The 15,805-nt window shown below is 40.2% G+C and overlaps 1 pseudogene; it reads right to left on the minus strand.

Annotated features, from left to right (window-relative positions):
- Positions 1-8,836: 8,836 nt before the first annotated feature.
- LOC112401099 (putative monooxygenase p33MONOX pseudogene) lies at positions 8,837-9,724 on the minus strand (annotated as a pseudogene).
- Positions 9,725-15,805: the final 6,081 nt, after the last annotated feature.

Below are 15,805 nucleotides of genomic sequence, written 5' to 3' on the forward strand. Positions count from 1 at the left end.
ACTATTTATTTCCATTATATCTCTTACGTCCCTTTTCATTAGTTCTTTTTTTTTTTTTAACTACAATTCAAGCTATTTCTTTATTGTTTTAGAGTTTATACAGTGCTTTTGTGCTTTTGAGCCCTGCAACTGCTCAAAACACACTATTAGCTGCTAGCAAGCATCTTACTGAAAGAAACCTCGAGAGTTCATTTGTGCCTCTGCTCTGAAATTGTTAAGTGGAAGGACATTTTGCAGATCATTCGCTTGGATGTATATATTTGTGTATATTTATATTATATACTTTTTTTTGTTTGACCTAAGATACAGAATGGTATTATTTCCAATGTTTCAGTTTTCTCAGTTTCTCAAGTAAGAAAGATACTGCTCCCTGTTACTAAAAAAATTCTTTTTAAGTTATTTAGCCTATTTTACTCACTGATATTTGAAAGCTTCTGCAACTTAAACCTTCATTCATCAAAACTATGAGGTTCTACTTGGTGTAAGACACTGAGCTAGAAATTGGGAATACAAAAATGATCTTTTAAAAAATCCCTTTCAGGGAGCTTAATTTTCACACCACATTTTCTTAGGAACTTAAACATTAGACAATTTAAAGGAAGGGGGAAAAAGGAGAAGGAATGAATTGGAGCTATCAGAACAGGCACAACTTAAAAATAAGGCTTAATAAATATCTGAAAGAACGTTTAGTTCATAATATGATTCTCTTCTCATTAACAAGACTGTATTTCAAGATAAAAATGCAATTTTCTACCAGTATTAGGCTTCTGCAACATCCTATATGGGCCAGTGCCTTTCTGAAGTGTCCCTTTTGTTTCAGTGTCCCTTTGTTTCTATTAGACCGTGAGGCATAATGTTCACTGCAGTATAATACACTTGTAGGTGTCAAGAGAAAGGAGGTGAGTTGGAAGCTAGAAACCTTTTTTCACTTATAGTTGGTCCTCATCTGCTCATAGGTGTGTGTGTGTGATATAACTGTATATACATATTTGATATATATGTGATTGTATATTTGATATATATATGATATGTATTATATATATTTGATAGTTACAGAAGGAAGAAAAAAAGACCATTCCGAGTTGCTGGACTTAAAGAGTCATTTGGTCAGATTTCCTTTTGGAGAAAAAGGTTGTCCAATTCCTGTTTGATCCACCCTAGCTTATCCCCTCAGTATGGATGAACTGGTCTTTCTTCACACACGTTCTTTTCGTGCATGCAGAGAGCACTGATCAGTCAAATCATACACATCTAACTCAGCTGCTTTTCTTTGAATTAAAAAATCAGGACACCCAAATCAGAAGATTAGCATGTTGAACACAGCACTGAGTTGTCACAGACAAGCATAAAAGACATTAAATTGCAGACTCGGCTATGACAATTTCATTTGCAATTTCTTTGAATCAAGGACAAAATGCCTTTGCTTTATAAGAAAATGCTGGCAGGACCAGGCTCTTTCAGTACTAACAAAAAGGGTGGAGGGATACGGGAGGATGAGAAGTGTGGAGGGAGAAAGAGAGAGAGAGAGCGAGCCAGAGAGCAGCAAGTCTGTAGAAATGGACTCCCTTCATGTAAGAACAGTCACTCAGTGCCTTCGGCTGTTCACCAGACTAAACTCCCCCAAGCATTTTACATCTATGTTTCCTTTTTTCTTTTCCATGTTCATTGCTTCACACAGCTGAAACAAGAAGTGAAAAGGAGCAATTTTTGCCTTGTTGTCGACTGTGGACCACAAGAGTCACCTTAGTTTGTAGAAGGTTTAGAATGCCAGACACTAACTAAGCAAGCTGCACGGATGATTGTTAGGGATCCCCACAAGACCCTTTTGAGTTATGTGTTGTTATTACCCTTATTGTGCAGATGAAGAAATGGAGGCTCAAAGAGGATAAGATGGAGGCTCAAAGACCTCGCAGAAAGAGGCAGCCAATATTTCTCCAAAGCCCTCACCTTGAGTTCCCAGTGCTCAACTAATTGCTGCTAATTGAAATGGAGGTGTCTTCCCATTACTGTAGGAACAGACTGGTTTTGCCCATATGTCCCTTGAGGACTTGGACAGTAAGGAAGTCAGTCTTTTTCCAAAGGAGCCTGACAAGTTCCCATTTCACACTGGTTGACGCTTTAGAAGCAGCCTGGGAGTTCAGGGATTGTTCGAGGTCTGAGAACCTCCCGTCCTCTCCATGTAGAGTGGAGAAAATTGTCACTCTGAGTGACAATCAGTTTCAAAAGTAAAACTGCAAGGATTTTGAATTTTCAGGTTTATTGTGGTCAGTGGATAAAACTGGTTAAAATGCCCTTCTCTCTACCCCTTGCACCCTCTTAACCCTCATTTAGTGGTTCATAATGGGTCACAAGCAAAGGTGGCCATCCCCATCACCATGCCTCTCCTGCCTCCCCCTTCTTGAGTACTGTGCTAAGTAAAACTACTCAGTAGTTTAAGTAGAGTCCTAATTAATGAGTCTGATTCCTGCTTGACACAGCCTCATTTTTAACCTGGTAAACTCATTAAACCTCTGCTCTTCATTTAGCCACGGATGACCAGAGTATCATAATTTCAACTAAGTGCGCTCAGTGATTTAATGGGCCTCGAGTTTCCTGCATTCCCATAGTGTCCCATCCGAGGAGCTTAATCAGTATCGTTAGAAGTTTATTTAGTGCAATGAGAGATCTCTCTGATCTATCCTGAATTCAACCGAAGGCTTTAAAGATGAATGAAAGCAAACCGCTGGCTCCACGATTTCAAACAACCCATTTTGCTTTTAACCGTAAATCAGCCAGGGGGTCTGAAATGCAGACAGTTTCCAGACAGACCAGCGCATCTCCTGAGTTAATGAGACAACTCCTGCTAAGGAACAGTCCCCACTTCTACCAGCAGATGCCAGCACCTCCTCTTCTTGGATAAGAAAGGGCCCAGGAGTTTGGTCTCCACTCCACACATCCTGAGATTTGTAAAATAAAGGCAAATTAAAAGCAACAAAAACAAACAAGACATACACCCAAAGGTTATTCTCTATCTGCTTTCATTCCCAGTTACTGCTCAGTTAATCACATCCAAGGCAATTCTCTGAAAGAGCTATCTGTTTTGTCATTGTTGTTACTGCTATATTTGTGTGAATATGTAGATATCTAATAAACCACTTCCGTGCTCCCATATAGAAGAATTTTCACAGCTCAAACAGGTCAGGGTGAGTTGGATTCCAATTTTAATGGGTTCTCATAAAGCCCCTGTCGATTGTGAGTACCCAGTAAGGGTTTTATAACAGTGACAGCTTTGCAAATATTGTAACATATGTAACTTGGATTGGGTCAATACATGGCGGAGAAATCAGATTGTGAGATGGTCGAGCTGCTCATTTTGGCTGTCTTTACAATCAATCAGCCAGACCAACTGAGCCTGCAGTGATACTCACTGATTATTGAGAAAGCTAAAACAAATGGATTGGCCATGCTGTCTGCTGAAGCCCATTCAGTAGCTAAAACCTCTGTCAATATACAGACAGGTGCCATCTTTTGAAAACCAGTTATTAGTAATAACTCTCAGGTCCAACTAAAAGCAAGGCCACATTTTGATTGCCACAAAAGGGATTAGTTCAATTTATTTCAGAATGTTCTGTTTGGTAGATTTTGCAGAATGACCTGTTCAGAAACCCAGAGTTTATAAACCGTGGTGCCAGGCCACAACAATAATTTCTGCCTTACCCCAACTTGCTTCTCTTTTTCTTCTTTGGGTATCTTCAGCTTTTGTGCTTAATTCAAAAGCTTGTAAAAAGAACAGTAGTCTCAAATATATTTCCCAACTGTGAAGATAAAATTCCTTAAAAAAGATCCAGGTTCCCGAGTGATATGCAGGACTCGTAAGCCCTTTCTTATAACCTGCACAAGTGACTGGATGTATTAAGCTACCACAGATCCTCACTGCATTCTTTACTTCCAGCCAACTCATCCGTGACTGCTGGCAGGATGAGTGCATTGTGTGAGTTGCCTAATCCAAATGTCTCTGAGTTGCTAGGTTTAGGCTAAGACGTTCCAATAAAAATGAGGGCAGCCTCCCAGTCTTTGCCTAAACTTGATTCAAATCACATTGACTTATGACTTAGAATGAATTACTTTCACTATATTTTCTTCAGGGACCACTCTGGCTATAATAGAGATAAGAAGCCAAAAAGCTGCTCCTCAAGATTTCTAGTTAGAGAAAGAGGAAAAATTAATCAAAATCAACTCAAGGACAATATTTCCAGCTTCATTGTGTTTCCTGAGGATCAGGTAGAGGTTGAGAGGTGGTGGGCCACTAATGAAATGTGGCTAAAGAAAGATGGGGAGGGGGGACTCAGATGTTTAAAATGCTTATTATTTATTCATCGTAAGGTACTATTTTTAGGGTGTGCAAGAATGGACTCCCTGTTTCCATTTAATCAGAGCTTTGGAGGAACCAAATTAAGGAAGATTACTTAGTCGTAAAATGGGTTTTTCTAGACCCAAAGGAACTCCTGTGCAGGTCAGCAGAAGATGGGGGGGAAAGGAGATATACTGTATTGGCTCACACTAAGAAGAAAGAGATAACAAGATGTGATGAAAATCACAGGCTTTTAAATCTACTGTGGCAGAGACTGTAAGTTGTCTCACCAATCTACATTAATTCATTACGAAACTTTATTTCAATAATAGAACCACCTGAGTTTTAGCTGTGCATTGGTCCAGTTGGAGACTACATTTCCCCACCTTCCTTGCAGCTTTGGTGTGACCTCATGATCAAGTCTGGCTAATGAACAGTGTGTAGAAGTGATATGTAACTTCTGGTCATGCCCTTAAAAGGAAGCTGCTTGCTCTCCGCTTTCTCTTTCTCTCTTTCCAAAGACTGGAATGTGGCTATGGTGGTGGGGGTTCATTTTTGACCATGTAGATGAGGGCAATCCCTAGTGGATGGTGAATAGAAAGAAGGCACCTGCATCCTTAGACCACCTCATGGTACAGAACCAGCCCATATCTCTAGACTGCCTGCTTCCTTGGATATTCTCGAGAGAGGTGGTTCAGTGTAGTGCCTTGCTAATCAAAATGTGGTCCTCAGATTGTCAGCAGCACCTAGGAGCTTATTAGAAATGCAGAATCTTGGGCTCCACCTCAGGCCTGCTGAATTATAATCACTTAAAAAAAAAATCTCCTGACAATTTGTATACACATTAAAAGTTGAGAAGCATGGGTATATAGTGGTTAAAAGCATAGATTCTGGAGGCAGTTCCTGATTTCAAATCCAAATCTGTGACTTAATTAGCTGTGTCACTTGGGGAAAATTACTAAAACTTTCTGTGACTCACATTTCTCATCTGTAAATTGGGGGTATTAATACCTTCCTCATAAGGTTATTGTAAAGATGACATCAGTTGATTATGTAAATAGGTTGGTGTAAAGCTATATAAAGACTTACTATTATTACAAAAAGGTAACTTCTGTCTTGTTTAAACATCTGGTCCCTGAAAAAGATGTCAAAACAATATCTTAAATTCATCTACTGTTAAAATAATGGATCTGTGTGAAGATTTGGAGAAGGGTAGAAATTGTGTCAATTCTTATAATTGAAACAACCACATATCTTGGCTCTTTCAAGATGATCTTACAAGAAAATTTATTTACATTCAACAAATATTTACTGAGCACCTCCTATGTGTCAGTCATTTTTCTAGGTGCTGGGCATGCTTCAGTGAGGAAACCTTGCAAAAATTCCACCTTCATGAAGACTATATTTTAGTGGAACAGATAGGAGGGCATGGAGATGGCAATTATCTATCAAGTTTGGGTCTTATTATCAGGTTGTGGTTCAGGTTGTGTTTTTTGATCACTAGTTTGGAAAATTTAAACACCGTAAAAAGAGGAAGTGGAAAATACTGAAACCTCCTGGGGCCTATGAAGTTGTGGTTATTACCATATCCATGTAGGGCCAAAAAGGTTTTTGCATAGTGGAGAGACTTTGCGACCATAGGAAATCTGTATTCTACAGCAAAGTCAGAAGACTCTGCTAAGTGTGGAGCTGGGCTGGTGGGTCTCCAGCTAAGTTCCTGACCAGGCTCAGCCATTGCTGAAGAGCAGGCAAAGGCCCCCTCTGTGAGGCATTTGATAACTATCACCAGGAAGTATCACTTCCTCATGGAGACTCTTGACCATAATGGGAACTCATTCATATAACTTTTGGGGAAGTGTCTAAATTTTCCACTCATTTCTTTAAAATTGTGTGGTTTTTCTTAAGGTGTCATTGTTCTTTATATATTCTGGATTTTTTTTCAAATTTGTGACTTTTCATTTTCTTGATTGTGTCTTTTGATGGGGAAATATTTTTGAATTTTATCAAGTCCAACTTAACAATTTTTTTTCTTATAACTTGGGTTTTTTGTGTGTCCTATATGAGAATTCTTTGCTTAGCCAAATGTCATAAAGATTTTTCCCCCTAACTTTTCCTCTAGAATCTTTATAGTTTTAGTTCTTGTATTTAGGTCTGTGACACAGTTTGAGTTAGTTTTTGTATAACGTGTGAGGTAAGGATCAAGGTTCACATTTTTCCCTTACAGATACTCAGTGTCCAGCACAATTTGTAAAAAGTATCCTTTTCCATTGAATCACATTGACTTCCTGATCAACAGTCAATTGACTGTAAATAAAGTGTTTATTTTTGGATTACAGATTTATATATTCTTAAACCAATGTCACAGTATTTTGTAGCTTTATGATAAATCTGGAAGTTAAGCTGTGTATATCCTCCAACCTTGTTCTTTTACAAAATTGTCTTGACTCCTCTAAGTCCTTTTCCATTTGATAAAAATTTTAGTAATGTTGGGAAAACAGGCATAAACATGGGCTATGCAAGACAAAGGGATGTGTATGTCCCCCTAGGAAGGATTGGAAATTGATTTTGCAACTTCAGCAGGACTGTGCCTCATGCATTAGCCAATAAAACAGCATTTTCTACCAGATCTCCTCATTCTCTCTTACTATGTCTGTTTCTGGTTCTAAGAATATTGAAATATTTCCCTGGGCTTTCCAACCCCTCCTCTGGAGGAAGCAATGCAACAGAGTCCTATTTTGGACATAATGTCCATCTCTGGAAATCCTCATTCAGTGAGGAAACCTCTTCTACCTCTTCATATGAGATGCTGAGCTGTTGCCTTTTTGTCAGAGAAGTTCTTTAGCCCACGTCTATAAGAAGCAAAACTTGGAACTAGTAACACAACAATTCCATAAGTTAACTATTACATATTATAAATTAGCAAACTGAAGTGTAAGTAACTCAGTTATTCCCTTTCACCAATTCTAAGACACATACAGCTCCACATTTTGTTATCTCTGAAATAAGGATTTGTCCCATGATTAAGCATAGTTTAATTGACTGCATTGTTTTCTGCGGAGTGATATATGTCTTTATAGTTAATGGTGTCTTAGATTTAAAGATAAAAAGTTCATCTGTTATACGAAGATGATAATCGTGTTGGAGTGATGTGAAGTTTCAACAATAAATATTGTTAGCTTGTAGAAAACGTGGTAGAATGAATAAAGAGCTGAAATATGAGTAGAAAGTCTCAGTTTCTCTTCCCTCTTATTTTTGAGAAAATAGTAAGGATTTTATTATCAGAACAAGTAAGAGATACAAGCATAACAGAATACATAAATTAATTTTTCTGAATTTTAGACTCTAGGGTCTCTCTATGAAAAGGTCAGTTGCTTATGAGGGCAAGATGCTATTCAACAAACTAGGCATTTAAAACAATGTTTAAGACAAGGAGTCTTAACAAGGACATAGTCTTAACAATGAGATACAGTGAGAAATAGAAAGCAGTTTTCTTATTTTCTTTTCTTAGTAAGGTGTATATATATATGTATAAAATGTATGAGGCTCATTTTGGGAAAAAAATGCCTTCATATAGAAAAATCTTAATTTCCTCCATCATCCAGAAAAAAAAGAGTTTCAACCCCCTGGGCCAAACAAGGAAACCAAAATAGGGTGACACTAATTTCACATGAACCTCAAAACTATAATCTGACTGTAGTTACCATCTTCTTTACTTTTAAAAAGTTTAGCATCCTTTTATCCATTCCAAACCAGTACACTGAATCTTCTCCCTTACAAGGTTTTTAACCAAATTGGAATTAAATTAATCTCATTTTAAAGTGCAAAAAAGAATATGTAAGACAAGTGCTTGCTCTGTGTGACACACACAAAAAAGCATCCTTCTAACAGCACTGGCCCAAGAGGTACTACAATAAAACTGGCTGCCGGAAAAGGGATCCATTAGGTTGACTAAAAGGGCAGAAAGAGTCCAGTTTCAGCAAAGAAATGCCTACCAAGTCTGATTTTTAATTGTACCCAGATCTCAAACAGATCTTAGGTGCCCCTAACTGACAAGACCAGAGCACACAGTACCAGCACAGGGTCAAGAGGGCCAGAGTTGTCTAAACTAGTCAGTCAATATCTCTACTCCACTATTTGCCAATGCTTTTTAGGGACATTGCCAGTGGTAATGGAACTGAGGAGCCTGGGTTTTGGAACAACACAAATATTTACCTAATAAGCAATAATCAAAGTGTTTGTTTAGGGTGAATGGTATAAAAATAGGTAATGAGTTCTCTCATACATCACTGGTTAATGATTTAGTCTGACTGTAAATTAAAGCAGTACAGAATGGCTTCTTCCATACAATAAAGACAAGCTTTGCACTAGTGTTTCTCAAAAGCCAGTTATATCTCCAGCTCTACCTTCAGTTTAACAACTTAAATCCCAAAATACAAAACCTTTCCTATGGTAAGGTAAAAGGGAACAAGACACCCTCTACCCAGAGTCCCTGGAATAGAAAGAGCTCTAGAACTCAGTAGGCATGAGCACATTCAAGTTAGAGATTATGGATCTGCAGTCATTTTTTCTTCCCTTCTATCACTGGGATGTCCATCTTGGGTGGCTTGAATGTTGCTGGATCCTCAGCCATTCAGATGGCCTCGATCTGGATCAGCTCCATTGGAGAGGGCTTCTGGGCTTCTTTGTAGGCCTGGTGGCAAAACTTGAGTCAGACTTCTGGAGTGGTCTTGGCTCAAAGAAGCTCCATTTATCTGAGTTTCTCTCCTTATACCCACTTACAGAATCCATGGCACTGGGCTTGGGCCAGGTAAAGCTGTGGAAGAACAGTAGTGTAACAGCCTCTGGGTTTCTGCTTAGAGAAAGAGTGAGGGATGCTGCTAGGGTGGTCTGGGTCGATGCAGGCTGCCTCTCTTTTTTTGTTGTCTCTCCACTGTGTAGCTTTAGTTTGTGGCATGCTTTTACCACTTGAATGTACTTGATCTCCCTCGGTGGGAAAGCCCTTGTGGGGTGTGCAGCCGGCACCTCTCAGCCCTGCATGTTGTTCAAAACAGTGAATGCTCTCCTGGGTCTGCTTTGTGATCAGAGAAGTCGTGATAACATGGGTAGTTCTAGCCTTTACCACTTGTCCACATTGTCAGTGCTATAGGGTCATGGCAGGTGGTGTGCATACTGGCGTCTCCTTAGTCTACTTTGGCAAGGTTCTGCTACTTGTGTCTGGAATCACTGGCTTCCAGGGGATGCTGCCCATAACTGAAGGAAGAGGTAACATGGTGTAGGGCCCTTGAGGGTATTGTCATGGCTGAATGACTGACAGTACATCCTGGTGGGGAGGGACATCTTGCCTAGAGGCCCACTAGGCTCAAGGGCAGGCCTTTGGAGTTCTCTTAAAGCCATTGAAAGACTGGGATCCAGGTGCTTTAACTGTGTAGAATTCTGGAGCTGGGTCCCTACGACCACAGTGAAATAATGTGACAATCATGCTGACAAATATTCATGAGGGACATTGTCCAGCCACCCAAATTAGCAAAGCTTCCCTGGAAGAGTTTATCCAGAGGTTCTGTTTCTCTGCCACTGTGGGGCTGCCTATGGCCTCAGCTCCAGCGCTAGAAGGCTTCAAAGACCCATGTCTGTTGGATGTGGTGCAGTTGGAACCAAGCCATGGTGTGCTGGCCACAAAAGGTGTTCAGGCCTCGGGCACTGATCGACAAGTGCTGGCTGCCACGAGGCTCAGACTCCGCCATTAACTTTGCCCTTGAAGAGCTAAGTGACATTGGGTAAAACACAGTATCTCTGAACCTCAGTTTCCTTGTCTTAGAAAATGAGAATAAAATACCTGCTCTCTCTACTTCACAGGGTTCTTATTACATCAAACAGCCCTTGTTCTCATTGGTTTTATGAGACAGTGTAAGTGTGTGAAGTAAAAGAATGCGTGTGAAAATATTTTTTTAAGTTTTAAGGGGCACACAAATGTAAAAATAACTGCTTATGATTTTAATAGTAAATCCAGGCTAAAATGTCATCATTTTTATGTTCAATTAAAGTCAACCAACATTTCTGAGGCCCTGCTTTTGGACCTGACCCTTTGGGAAGGAATGTTAAGTTGTACGCACACACCTTAGGTACGGAAAGGCAATTTTCCTTTGGCAAGCTCCCTGCCCCCCAAAGCAAAGATGTGTGGCAAAGAATTAGAAACCATTGTCCTGGGATACTGTAGCTTTTCCTCCTAAGAACCACACTTTGATTCTTGCTAATCCACCTCTCATTAGAAATGTGTATAGGAAAAAAGAGGTGGGTCCCTTAGCTCAGGGCTAGAGGTAATCGGCAGAACACAGGAGAGTCAGTGATGGACGGCAGGGGTAGAAAAGAAAAAGAGGGACCTGGGAATTGGAGAGAAGAAAAGACAATGTACAAAGAAAATCAATCCTCCCAATTGTGGCGTGTGGAGAGAAGGAACCAAGCTATAAAAATGGAAAGTGAGGACCTCAGATTCAATGTTGGATGCCAGGTGGACATGGCTTGAAAAAAAATGAGGCTATTATCACTGAAGTCCATTTGATAGAGCTTATGTGTAAGAGTTAAGCAATGATCACTCTTGTCCAAAATCATAAAATAAGGTGCCAGGGTGATTTGTCACTCTGCTCTTCTAATAAACCCCAACTTTAGGAAGCATCTATAAACTTGGGCCTCACCCTAAAAACTCTTTACTATGTCATTGTAGATTAGTCCAGTCTCTGGCACATAGCAGGCATTCAATAAGTGTTTGATAAATAAACCAAAAGATTGCAGACCTACTTAGGTTAATTTATGTTTTCATGGGGTTGGAGGGTTCAAAGCTAGAAAAGAGCACATTTCCCTCCTCATTCTTTTATTTCCTTGAACGTGAGACTCTCAATTAAGACTCCTCCAGTCTCCATACAGGTCTTTCTCCACTTACAATGGGATTACGTCCCAAGAAACTCATCGTAAGTTGAAAATACCGTTAAGTCCCCGAAAATTCACTTAATACACCTAACCTACCGAACATCAGAGCTTAGCCTAGCCTACCTAGGCTTATATTAGCCTACACTTATATTAGCCTACAGTTGGGCAAAATCATCTCTCACAAAGCCTATTAATAAAGTGTTGAATGTCTCATGTAATTTACTGGATACTGTACTGAAAGTGAAAACCAGAATGGTTGTGTTTGGGTTGTTCATCCTCGTGATGGCGTGGCTGACTGGGAGCTGTGGCACTGCCACTGCCCAGCATCACAAGAGTATTGTGTTGCATATCGCTACCCCGGGGAAAAGATTAAACTTGAAAGTTCCAAGTATAGTTTCTACTGAATGCATATTGCTTTCTCACCATCATAAAGTCAGACCATTGTAAGTTGTCAGGGACCGTCTGTAGATAATTTAATAATAGCTGGTACTTATTTAATGGTTGTGTTTGGCACATGTGTGCTTGAGATGTTCACATGATCTCAGTCAATCCTTGCAGCATAAGTGAGCACATAATTCTGGTACTTTAAACATGGAGAAAGTAAAATTCAGGGAGGCTGCCTTTAGACAGGGTAAGTAACTTGGCAAAAGTCACACAGCTAGTAAGTTGCATATGGGTTTCTGTAATTATTTTAGTAGAAAGGGCACTAGGAATTGAATCTTTATAACCACATTTGTCTAAGTGGTTAGAGCCAGAAAAAAGTGTGTACAATGAAGGTAAGGTATCATTAATACCTGAGCACTGTTGGCAGTGACCTTAAGAACAGATGGAATGGCTAGGGCAGAGGCTTTCAAATGCTTCTGATGGCAACCAAAGTGAGAAATGCATTTTAAATTCTAACACATACACACACATGTGCGTCTGCACACACACACACATACCTATATACATAACTGAAGTAAAACTTTAAGCAGTGCTTACCATCACTATGTGCGATGCATACTAATTTTTTCTGTTCACTTTTCTTCTCTTTCCTTCCCTTCTCTTACATTCTATTCTACTCCAGTGTTTTACATGCTGGTTGGGACACACTTACTTGACTTCACTATACACTAATAGGTTATGATCTGCAGTTTGAAGACCCCTGAGCTAGAAAACAATAAAGGTGGTAGAAGGAGCATGGACCTTTGATTCAGACAGTTGTGGGGATTGAATCCTGGGCTGCTATTATATTAACTGTGTGGGCTAAAGCAAGCAACATCTTCTTTTGAGCTTTTGTTTCTCATCCTTAAAGGGTGATAATGATACCTACTTCAAAGGGTTATAGAGAAGAATGAGCAATGAATATAGGCATCCACCCTAGCACGTAGCTTGTCTCCCAGAAGGACGGTGACAGCCACGTACCGATGCATTTAAGAATGTAGAGTGCTCGTCCTGGCACCAGCTAGCTGTGTGAGTTGACGTAAGTAATTTCTTGAAGCTTCTCTCTAAGTCATATAATTCCTCTAAGCTTCAGTTTACTCATCTGTAAAAAATGGGAGAAATAGTAGTACCTACCCCATAGGATTGTTTAAGAATTAAATGTGATAACACATGGAAAACCCTTAGCACAGCACCTGGTGCTTAGTATGTGCTCAATAAACTATTATTGGCTATATTAGCTGTTGAACAAATATATCTGTTATTACTGTCCAACCACTTAAGGCTAGCCTGAACTCCCCAGACTAGGTTACAATATCTATTCTGATGATACAAACTCAGGATTGTGTGTGTGCATGTGTACGTGTGAAATTGGAATTGCTGTTAACTTTGTTCACCAGTATTTTCTAGAGGCCAAAACAAACTTGGCTGCAGCAGTGGAAATCATTTTAGTAAAGAAAGGTTAGTTCCAAATTGGATTCCCTCTCCTTGTTCTTAAGTATTTCTACAAAATCCAATCTTTGGCTTGACATTAAAGGCTTATTTTCAGTGAGCAGACTTCACACACCAAAAAAAAAAAAAAAAAAAAAAAATTAAAAAAAAAGAGAAAAAAAAAGAATTAAAGAAAAAGAGAGAAAAGAACATGACTGTACACACTAAGTAGTGGGAAGTGAGTTGAATTCTTCTGAGGTCAGTTAAGGAACTCTGTGGCATGGCCCCTGCCCAAAGCCTTACTCCTTCCCACCTGTGAGGCAGCCTCATGGGATTCATGCTCTGTGTAATCCCCTCCTCCTGTTGGGCTGGACCTAGTGACTCACTTCTAACTAAGAGGATAAGGTGGAAAACACAGTGTACCACTCAGAGATTAGGTCATAGGAAGCAGTGTGGTATTGCCTCCCTCTCTTCTGGATTCCTTGCTCTGGGAGAAGCCAGCTGCCGTGTTGTGCCCCATGGAAAGGTGCATGTGATGAAGAGGTGAAGCCTCCCACCAATACTCATGTAAGTGAGGTTGGAAGCTGATCCTGCAGCCCCTTCAAAGACTACAGCCCCAGCCAATAGTTTGTGACTTCACCAGAGACCCTGAGCCAGAACGATTCACACAGGTGCTCCCAGATTCAGGACTCTCAGAACCTGTGAAATAATAACTGTTTTTTCAAGTTGCTAAGCTTTGGAGATGATTTGTTATATAGTAATAGTGACTACGCTACCCTTGAATCCCACTTCACAGCATCTCTGTGTTCCATCAGGCAGTTCAGTATTCATTCAACAATTCCCTCATTCAGTCCATGAACTTTTATGAATTGTTCACCATGTGTCAGGCAGTGTAATGACCTTCAGATCCTAACTTGAAGGAGATTACAGTCCAGTGGTGGAAATAAGCAGACTAAAAATTAAAAGGCGAGCTGCATGCTAAATGCCACCATGTGGTTTTGTTTTGAGGGCTTTGGGAACTCAGAGGAGGAAGTGAGAACTTCCAGCCTGGCCAGATGAGAGAGGGATGAAAGAGGGAGGGGATGGCACTTAAGCCTTCATACTAAGGTGTGATGGCTTTGTAATGAGTCACCTTGTCTAGGCTGACTACATTTTCCAGAATTCCTTTTCTTCTACATTTCTGTTTAGAGTGGGCCACAAAGGAGATTCTTGCCGCAGGCAGAAGGGAAGCAACAGCCAATCTGTGGTGCACACATGTTGATGCTATTCTGCTAACTCACCTTGTTAGTGTGAAGCAGCAGCCAGGCCTGCAATTTCTCTACCTTCCCTTGCGCCTTCCTTCAGCTTTTCTGACTTCTGGGTTCAGTGTGTATGTTTAGCTCTGTGATAAAGAGCTTTTGCTTCTGAAGGACACTTTCATCACCAAAGTGAAAAGCAAGACCAGACAAGGTTTCAGCCCTTCTTTGTTTCTGGGATGCCAGCCTTCCTGACTGCCTGGAGCTCCAGCCTCAGATATGGAGACAAGAGCCTTACAGATACTGCTCTACCACCTCCCACAATTGTGTAGTCCAGTTCCCTGTGACAGACATGAGAGAAAATATGAACAGGTGAAATGAAAAAAAGCATTCGAAGCAGAGGGAATAGCATGAACAAAAACATGGAAGGGAACAGTAGGAGTAATACTTAACCACTGGCATGCCATTGCTACTGACCAATCAGAACAAACTGGCTCCAGCACTGACCAATCAGAATGAAGCAGGGTCCTCAAGGGCCCTGATTGTGTCCCCTTCAATTACTGGATTATGGAGACTATCTGAGAAGTCTAGGTGGCTCTTGTGGTTAAGGCATTTGGAGGATCTATCAGAGATGGGGCTATTCACCAATTGGAACAGAAATGTTTTAATATTTTAACAACTGGTACTATTATACTAGTGCATTCTAGCTGTATGGCAGCTCTGAAAAAACATGTGAGGCATATGTGATGAGGAATGAGTTTTTAATGTGACTGGAACGTTGGCTGGCTTGGTGTGTGGCTGTAGTTTTAAACCCCAGTTACTCAAGTCAATGGAATTGATGAAACTGATTTAACCTGCTGTATCTTATGTGGCCATAGTCATAGTAGCTATTAAAACTGTTCTGTGGATAAATTGAATTTAATCCAATTACAGAAGACCAGGACCCTATCCCTTCACTAAGTGAGGGTTCAGAGAACAGGAATTTTAGGCTCTCTTCTGCCGTTGACACACTGTATGCCGGACAAGTCACTTAACACAACCTATCCTGGAGCCAGAAAGCAGTGACTTCACTTGGCCTTTCTTCTCTGTAATTTTCTGGGGATCTGAAATGCTTTTCCATTCTTGAAAACTTTGCCCTTCAGCTTTGGAGTAAAGATGAATTTAACCCAGGAAGCTTGCTCTGTATTTCACTGCCTCATCACCAGAATTTTAGTCTGGCAATTCCTTCGTATGAGTTGATCCATTATTGTCCTGCTCTCTCTAGAGAGCATCACAACTGTGTAGTTTATCCCTCCTTTTGATCTCTCAGCAAATCACTTGCCAGGTATTCCTTTTATACCCTGTAATGTCCCCTGGTACTTAGAATTCTCTGTACAGCAGGTGCCTAATATCAATACTTATTTCATATATCACTTTGGTAAATTTTCCATCTCCAAATGAAAGTCAAACAGGACATTCTAAACTAAAA

This window comes from Neophocaena asiaeorientalis, unplaced genomic scaffold, assembly GCF_003031525.2.
Source record: "Neophocaena asiaeorientalis asiaeorientalis breed wild unplaced genomic scaffold, Neophocaena_asiaeorientalis_V1.1 scaffold260, whole genome shotgun sequence".
Lineage (NCBI taxonomy): Eukaryota > Metazoa > Chordata > Mammalia > Artiodactyla > Phocoenidae > Neophocaena > Neophocaena asiaeorientalis.